The sequence below is a fragment of the Talpa occidentalis genome, unplaced genomic scaffold (genome assembly GCF_014898055.3).
Source record: "Talpa occidentalis isolate TD23 unplaced genomic scaffold, MPIMG_talOcc4v2.1 talOcc4.11, whole genome shotgun sequence".
In the NCBI taxonomy this organism is placed as follows: domain Eukaryota; kingdom Metazoa; phylum Chordata; class Mammalia; order Eulipotyphla; family Talpidae; genus Talpa; species Talpa occidentalis.
The window spans coordinates 58103485-58114501 of NW_023601104.1; the positions used below are offsets into that span (position 1 = coordinate 58103485).

The following is an 11017-nucleotide window of genomic DNA, read 5'->3' on the forward strand; positions in this document are numbered from 1 at the left end:
GTTATGATATTTCTTTTTTTTTTTATAGAGGCATGTTTTATTTATTTATTTATTTATTTATTTATTTATTTGTTTTGTTTATACATGCACTGGGTACAGTCAGAAGCACGGGAGGGTGAGAGAATTCACCAGAGCCAGAGCAGAGAGCAGAGCAGGCAGAAGGACCGAAGTACACTGCTGAGGGGAGCAGCGGGCGGCAGGAGAGGTCTGCGCGCCATGTGGGACGCTCCCCCGGTGGCCGGGGAGCAGCCGGGGATCGAACCGGTGCTGCAGAGGCCGCAGGCAGCTTCGCAACCTAGTGCTCAACCACTGCGCCACTGGGGAGGCCCTGGTTATGCTATTTCTCTTGCGATTGGGTATTGGGGAGTTGGTATTGCTGATGGATGGAGTATGATATTTCCCTTGGGGATCTGGTATCAGTGGATGAACCAAGAGATGAACAAGCCAGTTATGGGCTTGATAGTTGAGTGGTATGTGTGCCTTTAGGTCCATAGACTGCATTTCTGGGACTTCCAAAGCTCAGATTTCTAGCAGGGGTTCTTAATCATACCTGAGTGATTGGATGAGTACAATTTTGACTGTGGTTATCAGGAAAATCTTTGCTGAATATGAAAGATCTCAACTGTTCTTTAAGGATGACTAGGGTTTGGAAAGTTGTGTGCAAAATCATGTAGGTAAAGAAGATAGCAACTTGAATAAGTTTGAAGAGTGTGAGCATATCAGATTGTGTGGCTAAAGGATTAGTGTAGGGAAATATTGAAAGAGACATTCAAAAAACAAATCTGGGTTCATTCAGTGGAGAATGATAAATGTCAGAGTCTAGGCTTTGTGGTTTTATGGAACTAAGGAATTTTTTGAGAAAATTTGATGTGATCGCATCAATCCCAGGGGGGATTGATCTAACTGTATTCATATACAGACTTAGAAAGGAAAATAATCCCCAAAGCAAGGAAACTATGTAAATAATATTCAAGCAGAGTTACTCACCCATTAATTTATTCACTTGTTCAGTTAACATTCATTGAAACCTTGCTATGTGCTAAAAAAAACCAAAAAACAATGGTCACTGGGTCTCTGTTTTTATCTAAGGTAGAATCAAATATGGTTAGGGAAAGCTGAAGCTAATTGACACTTGTGAAGAGAGGTTAAAATACAAATCTCTTAGATCACAACATAAAATGTTTAAAAAACAACTTGCTTTTATTATTCTGATTCTGTAACATTATGATTCATTATGTGTGCAAATGAGATTTATTGTTTCCAAGGGGTGGGTTTTCAAACACCTTTAATGTTGTCCTGTATGTTAATTGCGTATTTTATATACTCAGAAATATGTGTTTTGAAAGCCATCCAACTGATGACTATTTGAAAATCAGACAAAATGAATCAAACTATCATTTTATTTTATGAGTACATAATATTTCATGCATTTTAAATATAAAAGAATTTTACTATATAGACAATCAGTTGTTATAAAACTTAACGATGCTACTTGGCATTGGATGATTGTGCTAAACTAAGTCCTTTTAAACATATGTATAGTAACATCCATGAACTAAAATGCAGGTCTTTTCCTTATTTTAGATGGAGTGATATCTGGTCTGAATTTTTGTTAGATGAGATTTCTAACAGTAATATATAAAATTACAACCCAATTTTATTTGACACTTTAATCTTTGACAAAAGGAGACATACAAAGAACATACATGAAAAAAATCAGTATATACAGAAAAAATACATACAGAAATACATACATCCGTATATACAGAAAAAGTACATACAGAAAAAATCAGTATATTCTAAGAACTTGAAACAAGGTGAAATATCTGATTTTCTAGATTGAACAAAAGACCAGTGGTGAAAAGAAGAATCTTATGAATACAAGAATTCAATTAAAACCAAAAGCATATCAGAGGATTGGGGGGTGTCAGTAATGCTGCTGGTGCTAGTGTGCCTGATGTAATGACTAATACGTGGAGAGATTGGTTCCACTTTCCCCTTTCTCCTCCAAAGTGTTCAATTCCCTCATTGAAACTTCTCTAACACATGTCTAATTTTATGAAAATGTCAGTGCAAAAAAAAGTTCCTGAAAACATTCATATTATTTTCAGGAGTTTTAGGAAGTGAGTTTTACCTACATGCAAATATGTTTTTGCTGTTAAACAAAATATCAGCACACGTTAGTAAAAAGACAACAAATATTCCAAATATTCTTGACAAAATCACATGCCAGCCATTTATATAGTGGGGGAAATCTGTCAGCCAATTCGTAATGTTGACTATTTTGCTATAAATGTTGCCTATAGTTATAATATATAACAATAGTTATAATATATAAACAATATATAAACAATAGTTATAATATATCAAACAATATATTATATTGTCCTTATGTTAGCCTACAGAGTAGAATACAACTCTGGATTTCTATTGCTCACAGGAAATAGGTGAATTTTTGAGTTGAAAGGTATTTGATAAATTCGTTAAACAGATCTAAACACAGTTATAGCTTCCATACATGCTTGGGAACTTACTCTCAAAAAGTATTTCCCTCACAGGGTGTTTTTAAACCTCCAGTTTGTTTTCAAAGTGAAGCTTGTGTTAGGAAATATACTGATAATACCACATTTTCTTCTAGAAAAACGAGTCTTTCTAGAAAACATGAAAACTGTGATTATAGTTCTTGTCTATAAATAATTCAAGGTAATACTTCAAGCAAATCATTGAATAAAACTTCAGATGATTACATTAAAACAAGTAAAATTGCATTGTTTCAAATACAAAATTCTTTATTAAGGGCCATAGTGGTTAATGAGCAATGTTACAAAGGGAAAAAGTTTAATCAAGATGTAGCTTGATGTAAAACTCATTTAGTGAGCAATTGCTTCTGTTTCACTGCATACCAGCAGGCTATGCCTTAAGTCAGTTTCCAGGTGAGGCAAAGAAAATGCTGCTGATGTCAGTGTGTTGCTATAAACATAGACAAGATTAACCCATCAAAATTAACACAATTCAAGACTATAAGATGCATAAATTTTTTAATGGGGAATAAAATCCTTTTTTTTCTAAGCTCTTAAATTCTATTATCTATTTCAGGAAACATTTAAACTATTTTTTAGCCTGTCTCTCATTCATTTTGCAGTTAGCAGTCAAATGTATGAGAAACTTCTTAGAGTGGCCATTTTTTGAGAGATGCTAATCATATTATGAAATACTTCTTACTTTTAATTTTCATCCCTCTCCTTTTTTGCAAAGAAATAGTGTTTGGACCTATCATGTGCACAGCACCCTAGAAAGTATTGTGACCAAAATATGAACTAGCGATGTCAACTCTTTCCTCATGCATACATTGAGAAAATACCTGTATCTACTATTTTGCCTGGAAACATGCTTGGCACTGGAAGTACAGTGGTGGGGGAAAAAAAATCACACTATAATATAAAAATGGAATTGGGGCAAGCACTAAAAAAAAGCCATATACAGGAAAATGACAATATAAAAGATGTCAGGTATATGGCACAAAAGCAGAAATACAAAGTATGATAATGATTAACTAGGTGAAAACAGATGTGTTAGGAATGAGGAAGAATATTCCATGAAGAGAGGAAAATCATGTTCAAAGTGAAGATTTTCTGGGAGCACTGTAAATAATATAAGTAAAGGAAGGCTAATAGGCCCACAGCACAATGAACCACACCTCTCCGACATTTGTAAAACAAAATATGGAGTTTAAATTTAATTTTAAGAAAAGGGTGATACATTAAAATGCTTTTAGCAAAGGTGAATTCACTAGATTTGTGCTTTGAAAGGATAATCTGACTGCAAGATAATTCTGAAGAATTTATTAACAGGAGTAAAGTTTAAACAGAGACACAAAAAGTTAGGAAATGGTCACTTCTTTTAGGATACTGTTGCTGAATGTGGTTCTACTGCCCAGTGGCACTGAAAGCTAATAACCATGCCACTGATTTTTTAGAAAAGAATTTATTGCAAGGTTACCTGCAAGGAGATGGAAGCAAGGCTCAAATCAGTCTCCTCAAAGGTGGAACACTGAGCAGTACTTCTGGGTTGGGAACAAAGAAAGTCTAAAAAAAAAATGTAAGTTGGTAGAGTCTGATTGGCTGCTTTCTGCTGAATCATGATGTAAATCAAATTTGGGTTCAGGACTGCTACAAAATTGAGTACCTCTAACTTCTAAATGTCTACTTAACCATTAGCTGGGCACCTTTTTCCCCTTTTTTTCTAGAGCAATTTGTATTCTGCTCAGTTGAGAGGTCACCTCAGGGACAGCAAATAGCCTTTTGGGCCTGTGCTCTAAAATATTTGTCAGCTTATGAAAAATCTGTTTTTTATTTTTTCATTTAAGCTGGGTTTGGTTATTTTTGTTCCACACTTGTTATTGTACAATTTATGGTCAAGCCCTCCTGCTTGTGAGATAAGCAGAAACAGGAAAAAAAAAATACCTGAAATAGAAAAATGGCAAGATGGTTTCAACAGTAGCTGGCAAGCAAAAAGAAGCATTTTGGAGTCACTTGAGTCTGGTAACTAAAGCAGAGTAAGGACACTGGTGAGGGTGAGGTCCCAGGCACAGCCTGTTGTGCCTTCGTATACCCAGTCATGAACCAGGGAGAGAACAAGTTTTTGAATTAGAAAATATTGTTAATGTGAATTATTTAATGAAAGAGATGAAAAATATGTCTCCTCAATAAAATAAAACATTTGAAGAGAGAAAGAGAATACATGGAACAAATTCTACTGAAGGTAAAAGTGATGATGAGGGGGATAGGATGAGGATGCAATGCAATGAGGGAACTACTGCTACAAATTGAAGATTGACTTTGGACAAAATTTGCCACAAGACTTTCTTGGAGGGCATAGGAAGAGGGGTTGTATTCTGATTAGAAATGGTTTGAGGAACATGGAGAAATTTAAGGATATTCATATCACATTGTGAAGAAGGAAATGATGATGTTACTGCGAGTGAGGAAATAGCTGTATCTTAGGGAAACTGAAAAGGTATGATTTGTGTACCACGGATGGTTTTAAACAGCAAAATGCCTATTTTCTTAGACTCTGTTTGTGTGTGTATTGTGGGGGGAGCGAGTGGTTGCTCTGAGCTATATATGTGATCATATTTTACAAACTATATTTACATATAGGGCCTCCCTGGTGGCGCAGGTGGTTGAGTGCCGTACTGTGAAGCTGTCCACAGCCTCTGCAGCACGGGTTCGATCCCAGCCAGCCAGGGAGAAACCCACATGGCACAGCAGACCTCTCCTGTCTTGCCCACTGCTCCCCTCAGCAGTATATTTTGTCAGTCTGCCTGTTGTTTTCCCCATTCTGTCTATGGTGAATCCTCTCAACCTCCTGCACATTTGGCCTGTACCCCCGGTTCTTGTATAAATAAATAAATTTTTAAAAATTATAAAAAAATATATATTTACATATAGTTTATAGCAATATATCTATTTTATAATATAATTTATGTTGGGTCTTAAAACAGTAGCTAAGCATTGACTGCTATTCTTTTCTTGGCATAAATACTCAATTGAGTACTCTTTTATTTTAAACTCTTAATTATTTTTGAGAAAATTATATTACTTAGAAAAGACAAAGGCCTAAAGCAGCATATGCATCAGAAACTTTTTGAATCTCTTTTTTAAGTTAATTAAAATAATAGAAGTCACCATTTATTGAGCAATTAATATGTTCTAAGATCTGTCAGGATTTTATGCCTACTATCCAGTTTAATCCTTATATTTCTGGTTTTATTATTTTATCATTTTTATTTTGTAGAGGTTAAAATTGAATAAATCATTTGATAAAGATCCCTCCATTCTGAATGGGAGATCAAGGATTCTAACTGTGAGCTACTAGAATTCAAAAGCTTTGGCCCAAGTTATTCCCAAGTTTAACCTGATATGATTTATTTGGGTTTTTTTGCAAATCAAATCCCAGAATATAGTTTTTTCAACCTACCCTGCTAATCTCCCTATTTTCTGAATTTAGTCCAAGAGCAACTGAAATTTCTAGGGTTCAGTTTTAACAAACTTCATATATCCCCCATCTCACAACACACACTCAATAGTTAACACACAAATATGTACAAACAGGCATACACCTGATTCCTAAAAGCCTAATGGAGCATGTATTTTTTTAAATGAGGTTTGCATGAAGTAATGGAGAAGAGAGTTATTTGCCTTTCCCACTGCAGGACTTGTTAAAATCCTATATAAATGCCAGATTCCCCCCAGTGTTCCTTTCATACCCTGGCCATGGCAGTCATCTTTCTAGTTGTGATCTATTTTCCTGTATAGCACCTTGCTGCTAGCCTCTCTCTCTCTCTCCTCCCCTTAATGGCTAGTTATAGTTATGACAGCTCATGCCTTCTCCTTTTATAACCAGTGTTTTCTGGAAGGTTCTATAACTTTCCTTTTTTTTCTTATACCTGGTAATTTGCAGTCCGTATGCCAAACAGTCTAACTAATTTTCTTCATTAACTAATCTGCATTGGGGTAAAGAAATAATCTAATATTTATTTTCTTGTGATTGAAACTTTTAGACTACATATATATGTGCATATACACACAAATATATGCTAGTTATTAAACTTTATATGGGTTATTATAGAAATAACTATAAATATATATTTATATTGTAAGTTGTAATGCTGAATTTGTACTTGTGTATTAAGTACTAAATTGTGAATTATAAATTTCTAAAGAACACACAAAATACATTTTCTACTATTGTTCTGGAAAAGCATCAGTTAAGTAACTTGTGCTGCTTTTGTAAAATAAAATAAATGCTGAAGTTAAATGTGGCTCCTTCTGTTATAGGACAGGGAGAGGGGCAGCCCAAACCCCGCAAACCTGCCTATTCTAAATGGGTTCGGCCATCCGCCGCATCAACACAAAACACATGAGACTAATGGGAAGGATCTTTAATAAAACTAGGAAACAATACAGGTAAGGCAAAGAGTCTAGTTTCTAAATGAAGCACCCAAAGTTACCCGTCCCCTCGTGGGTAAAAGTCCATCCATATGGGATCGGCCCAGAGCAAGGCCCCAAAGCCTGCTACAAGTCTAAAGCATCTTCCAGTGGGGACCCACAGAAAAGGGTCACAAACAACCGGACAAGCCTGGAAGGAAAAGAGCAAAATCAACATCAAGATAAAAGCTGCCATTGTCACCTCCCCACGGGTCTCACCCACATCTGTGTCACCCAGTCCACGACCAAAAGACAAGCGCAGTTTCTTCACGTGTCTCTAGGCTCCATGCGCCTCCTCCAGGTCTCCTGGCTCCATCCTGCTTCCTTCCTCAGTCTCTTCTGCAGCTTCTTCTCTTCCTGCTCAGCTCCACCCTCCCTTGGGTGGGGCAGGGAACCTCCCCCTTTCCTGGGGACCACCCTGTTGCACTTCTAGATATTTGTGTCTATTAATTCTTTAGAGTAAGAAACATATTTTGTGAATTACTTTGTAGTTCCATATTCTTATTCACAATAATTTGTGCTACAGTGAAGATCTCTGTCTGTAATGCCTTTAAAAAGGCAAGTAAATATTTGCTCTAAGTAAATATGAAATATATCAAGTTTACTATATTTCATACATGTAGAAAGGACTAGAAAGAAATAGCCAAGGCTTAGCATATATTATTAACCTATTACTCACGTGGGAAACCTTAGAAGATCTCAAGGTTTAAAAATTATATGCTCAACAGATATCAATTGGTAATTAGCAGCACTTATTTCAGGAATTATACTGATAAAAATAAAAGAGCAAAAGTAAAATTTAACTGAGCATAAACCATTTAAAGAAGCTCTTAAATCTTTCTTGCTCTGCTTGAAACTGAAATGAAATAATGAAACAGCATTTTCAGGCTATTCTGAACAGAACCACAGAGCTAAATGTGCTAGAAAAAGTGGAGAATTTTCGCACAGATGGCCTGCCACAGAACTTGCCAAATTTGCCCAAAGCCCAGGAGCTCTGGGAAAGGCTTTTCTGCCAATGGGCAAATATAGTGCCTTTCAAATTTATATTGCCAAAACTGAAGTCTGGGGATGTCATATTGTGATACTGATGAAAATCATAAATAACAAAAACATTATATAGTTATGATAAAAACTATTTGTGATCCAAATCACTGGACTGAAAATTTCGACTTTATAGCGTTCTGCTTACAGTCACACTCACCCCCCTGCAATTTCTTCTCAGCAGTAAAGCCTAAGTGATCAGTTTAAAATGCAAATCACATCATGTCACTGCCCTACATAAAACTGCTCAATAGTTTCCCTTTGTTCTTGGGATAAACCCTCAAATACTTGACACAATGCAGTCCTGCTGGTATGACAGCCTGTCTTCATTCTGACTACAGACCTCACTGGTCTGTCGCTCTCTCTGACCCAGACATATTGACCTCATTGTGACCTATGGGCATTTGCCATTTCCTACTCAAGAAGTTCTTGGATACTCACCAACCCACTTCTGCCCCTTACCAAGTTAACTGGAGGTCATATAAAAAAAAAAAATTTTTTTTCAGGAGAGTCTTCTCTGGCCTATTCCTGCCCCTTCCCCCACAATCAGGTTGCTTTATTTATGCAATTTCATACAATCTATACTTTTCAATAAGTTTACAAAGTTTAGCAAAGGCATGAAGTTAATATGTGTTAATATTTGTAGAATGGTGCATGCCTGGAACTAAAATGTTTCAAACGTAAGTTGGAGTATAACATTAAGAAAGAATCATGGACATATTTACAAATATCTTTGTAGTAAAAATTTAGTGTCAAGAAAGTGAAAATGAATGTAGAAATTGTATTTACATAAAACATTTTATGCAAGATTTTAAAAGACAAATGAAACGCTAATTCACTACTTTATTGACATAGTGAAAAATGCAGTATCCTCGTGGTGGGGTAGGAGTATTCCAAAAAAAAAAAAAAGTTCCTAACTTGAATACTTTAAAAGTGAAAATTTTATGGCATAAGAATTATATCTCAATACAACTGTTGCTGAAAAGTGCAGTGTCCTAATAGTTTATGAGAGTAATAGTTTGCTCTCAGTATTTTTGATGCTGTTAAATGAAAAAAGAAAAAGCCAAAAATAAATCCTGATCGCTAAGACTTTATTCTAAAAGACTCTTCCAATCTGGGCAAAACTATGGCAATGGGGAGAACATCCCATTCATGAGAGTTGTATGTAACTCAGAGGTCAGGCAGAAAAGGCCTTTCTTTATAGGGAGGAAGAAGCAAGGCTGGAGATAACTGGGTGTTAGGAAATGGGATGAGTAGGTGGCATGACCAGAGGGAATTTGAAACAGGAAACAGCTTGCTTTGTGGTCACCTGATTCCCAGGGTTGCAGTTAAGAACGGGCTATGTGCGCTCGCACACCGGCTTCAGTGCAGGGACAAGGCTGGGAATAGAGAAACCCCACTGAAGTTTGACCAATTCAAATTATTGAGCAATTTATCCAGATTGGTCAGTGGGGCACAAAGTTCAGCTAATCATTTATGAGATGAGAGTGTGGGGATGTGGAGAGCACCTGTCTTGCCTTGCCCTCACTAAAGCAGCGAGCCTTAGCTGTCATGTGGGGGAGGGGGGCTCTTCACAATAAACTCTCTTCTGAGACACAAAAGGATGACAGTATTTCTTTTTTTTTTTAATTTTTATTTTATTTAATTTTTTTTTTTATAGAGGCATGTTTTGTTTGTTTGTTTGTTTGTTTTGTTTATACAAGCACTGGGTACAGTCAGAAGCGCGGGAGGGTGAGAGAATTCACCAGAGCCAGAGCAGGGAGCAGAGCAGGCAGAAGGACGGAAGTACACTGCTGAGGGGAGCAGCGGGCGGCAGGAGAGGTCTGCGCGCCATGTGGGACCCTCCTCCGGTGGCCGGGGAGCAGCCGGGCATCGAACCGGCGTTGCAGAGGCTGCAGGCAGCTTCGCAACCCAGCGCTCAACCGCTGCGCCACCGGGGAGGCCCGGATGACAGTATTTCTTAGTCATCACTTTTTCCTAGGAGGATGGGCCTCAGGTGAATTTAGCATTGTCAGCATTCTCTAATATGAATTCCTTAGAGAGGAAAATATCTTGGTTCTCAGAGAGGAAGGGGTTAGGAGGAATGGAGTAGGAGGGGTCAATTTGATAATGGTGAATAGCACTAGAACTATGGTGGTGGGTGAGTTTGCTATAACAGCAAAGGAATTCAAGTAGTAAGCAAATATATGTAGTCCTGCAAGCTAAATGTTAAGATTTTTAACCTTTATTTCCAGATCCCAAGGCCATCATGAAGGAGCTTGTGTTATGGAAACCAACTGGACAGAACTACCCTGAAGTTGTTGAGATAAATTGTTGTTTTGAGAAAACTGCCTGCCCGGATGCAAAGATGACTAGTTCCTGAAACCGCTTGCTGATTTGTTTACTTTTCCTAAATAACTCACATTCTTTCCCAACCTGAAACCTGTACCCTTGCTAATAAAATCCCAAAGGCTTCCTTCTTTGAGGAGGTGGATTTGAGCTTGGCTTCTATCCTCAGTTGGCATCATTTCTAAACTAAAAAACATTTCTGCTTCAAACACCTCTTGGTGTTTGATCCTAGTGTTTGGTCCTTCTGGACACCAGGCTCACTAACCACCATGACATTGGTAGCAAGGTGAGGTGTATGCACATACTGAGGTGTGAAACTATACTTTGAAAAACTGTATAGTGTGTAAAGCAACTGTAAATGAATAAAAGTTTGACTTAAAAAGAATTCCTCAGAGAGGAATGTGTTTTTGTTACACCCCTGAATCAGATGGTCAGTGCAGAATGGAACAGACCAAGCTCATCTTAAATCTGTGACCACGCTACACCCTGTTTATAATTAGCTTTGGATATCTGTAACAGATGTTAGACCGAGGAGGAGGTTCAGGTTTGTAGCACAAGAATTCTCTATGTTTGAAATATTGTCACTCTATTGTAAAATATCAAAGTTCACAAATTTCTTATTGCTCTGGGAATCATTTCTGTAGGCATCCTGATAGAGA

The 11017-nt window shown here is 37.1% G+C and overlaps 1 long non-coding RNA gene across 1 annotated transcript in view; it reads left to right on the forward strand.

Moving 5' to 3' along the window:
• LOC129144976 (uncharacterized) overlaps positions 1 to 10704 on the forward strand; it is a 28629-nt gene extending 17925 nt beyond the window's left edge. The window contains exons 2-3 of the long non-coding RNA XR_008549904.1: positions 6840 to 6968; positions 10265 to 10704. This is a non-coding gene — a long non-coding RNA (uncharacterized LOC129144976). The remainder of the gene's footprint in view (positions 1 to 6839; positions 6969 to 10264) is intronic.
• Positions 10705 to 11017: the final 313 nt, after the last annotated feature.